Source organism: Alligator sinensis, unplaced genomic scaffold (assembly GCF_000455745.1).
Source record: "Alligator sinensis unplaced genomic scaffold, ASM45574v1 scaffold340_1, whole genome shotgun sequence".
NCBI lineage: Eukaryota > Metazoa > Chordata > Crocodylia > Alligatoridae > Alligator > Alligator sinensis.
This window is the reverse complement of record NW_005842004.1, coordinates 2,460,652-2,463,364: the sequence shown is the minus strand read 5'-3', so window position 1 is coordinate 2,463,364 and position 2,713 is coordinate 2,460,652. Positions and strand designations below refer to the sequence as shown.

The 2,713-nt window shown below is 51.1% G+C and overlaps 1 protein-coding gene across 1 annotated transcript in view; it reads right to left on the bottom strand.

Annotated features, from left to right (window-relative positions):
- The window catches only part of RALYL (RALY RNA binding protein like), a 369,506-nt gene that overhangs the window by 337,985 nt on the left and 28,808 nt on the right, over window positions 1-2,713 (bottom strand). The gene's annotated exons all lie outside the window — the stretch shown is intronic.

Sequence of the window (2,713 nt, the reverse complement as noted above, 5' to 3'; positions counted from 1 at the left end):
CTTGCTGCGGCCCCAATTCCCCCCCCCCCCCCCCCCCCAGTGGAGTTCAGCGAAGCAGCCCCATAGTACTGCTCTTTCAGTAGGGTGCACAGACAATGCGCTGACACTGTAGGAGCAACAGTCTGTGTAGGCAGACCACACTGCAGACCACACAGCAACAGCAGCCAAGGATTATTTCTGAGCCTCTTGCATAGGCAAGACTCCCATGAATTCCTTCCCTTGGAGCCCTCATCCCTCCGGTGCTGAGCAGCACCTCCCCACCCACCCCATCACCTCACTCGAAGGCCACAAACCCTGCTTGTTACACCTCTGCAGATACTGTAGGCTTTTTATTTAAAGAAGGAAATGATCTAAAGTAGCCATGAAATAAATTGGTTTGGCACACGTAGTATATGACAATTCAGTGTAACTGTAAGAATGTATTCAGTATAGGAGAGCATTTCATTTCCATAGCATCTCATCTACAACATTCTTAAAAGAAAACAATTGTCATCATGTCATTCACAGAGGCTAGCAGAGGACGGTACTAGAATAGTAAAGAGCCTAAGAATATTCTGAGCACTTGCTGATGCTATGAAAGAAATCAGTGCAAGAGAAAATAATGACTGACTAATGCATTTCATCTTTGGTTAATGTGTTGCCACATTCTGAAACACAGAGCTCTACATTTCTAAATATCACATATGACCTTTAGTCCTGTGGTTCCATTAAAAAATTAACAGGACTCCCTCATCTAAAAAGCCATAATACTCTTAAATTCACACATGCACACGTGTGTGTGTGTGTGTGTGTGTGTGTGTGTATTTAAGACTATTATGGCTTTAGTTGCGGGAGTCTTCATAAATATATGATCTTCTGATCTATTGAATCCAATGCTGTATCACTGGCAAATGTATCACATATGGTTATAATCTTAACAAGCTCCATCTTAAAACTTAAATGTTTGGGGAGTTGTTTTGCTTTAATGTCTGTCTTCTGGGGTGGGGGCTGAAGGAGTGTACATACATATACTCCTAAAGGACAGACACACACACACAAAAAAAAAAAAATATATATATATATATATGTATAGGGCTGTCAGTTAATTGCAGTTAACTTACACATTTAATGCAAAAATAAATTAATGCGTTAATTTTTTTAATCGTGTTAATCATGCACATCATTTTGATTAGCAAAATGAACCAGCTCCAGACCAGCCAGAACCCATGTGCACAGCCCCAACCCCGGTCCACCCCATGCTTGCTCCAGACTCGCACACCCACACTGAGCGTCATCATCATCATCATCAGCAGCAGCAGCAGCTGGGCAGGAGCTGCTACTCAGCACAGGAGAAAAGCAGCCCCTCCCCCTCACTGCTTCCAGGCCCTTCTTTCTGCAGTCACCCAGAGCCTGCATCTGGGCTGTGCTGTTGCTCCTCTCCACTACTGTCACTGCTACATCTGTGCTGCCCAGTGAGGCAGCAGTGGCAGTGCAGAGGAGCTGCAGGGCAACCTGGGTGTGGGCTCTGGGCAGCTGCAGCAAACAGGGGCCAGCAGCAGTGAGGGGGAGGGACTGCTTTTCCTCCATGGCATTTGGCCAGGTATATATATATATATATATATATATATATATATATATATATATATATATATATATATATATATACATACACACACTAATATTATAAAAACCTTAGTCTGTCTGTAATGCTTTATTCACACTCTGATTCGTTGTCTCGGCAGCCAATTAGAGTGCTCCAAGATAATTCAGATTGCAGATGGCAGTGGACTGCCACCATGACAGCAGGGACAGAGGGGATGGGGGATGCCCTGTGGAGGAGCCAGAGGTGAGGGGGGAGGGGAACAGTGTTCGACCCACAGTGGCAGCACGAGGGGGCAGGGAAGAACAGGCCCAGGCCCACTGTGGCATGGGGGAAGAGCAGACCTGGATGCTGCTATGATGGTAAGTACAGAGGAGAAGGAGCAGGTGGGTGAGGCCAGCTGTGCTGGCCTTGCCCACTCCCGCTCCTGGGAGGTGGCGGCGATGGAGCAGACAGAGTGGGGGATGAGGTGAACAGTGCTGCCCTTACTCCCTGCCCACTGCTCCCTGGATGCAGTGGCAGCACAGAGTTCTGGATGACAGCACTCTGTCCATGTTTCCCTCCTCCCTCTCATTCATCGGGAAGGGAGGCAGGCAGATGCAGGCTGGGCAGTGAAGGTTGGGGAGAGGCGTACCCGGCCCCTAAACAGCTGCAGGGAGGCTGGGGGGGGGCAGGCCTGGCCCCAAAATGGCAGCAGGCAGGATTGTAGGGGCATGCTGGGCCCAGCCCAGTCCCACAACAGCAGTGCAGAAGGTAGGGGGTGGTGCGCTGGGCCCAGGCCAGCCCCAAAACAGCAATGGGCAGGGAGTTGGAGGGGTCAGGCCTCCCTGCCCCAAAATGACAGCAGGGGGGTGCCGGCCCAGCCCTGGCCCCTCAATGGTGGTGGGGATGGTTGGGGTGTAGGCCAGCACTGCAGGAGAGGGAAGGAAAGGGGGAGCAGGCCTGGCCCTGAAGGTGGGGGGGGGACCAGATGCAGGCCTCTGTCCCTGCCCGCATTGCCCCCCTGTCATTCTTGATGGGCCTGGCACAGGGGGTGGGAGGAGGAGTGGGCCTACTGCAGTGGGGTGGGGCAGAAGCAGGCCCAGTTTGATGTGGTGGTGGTGGGGGGAGGGGAGGAGCAGACCTGGGGCTGGG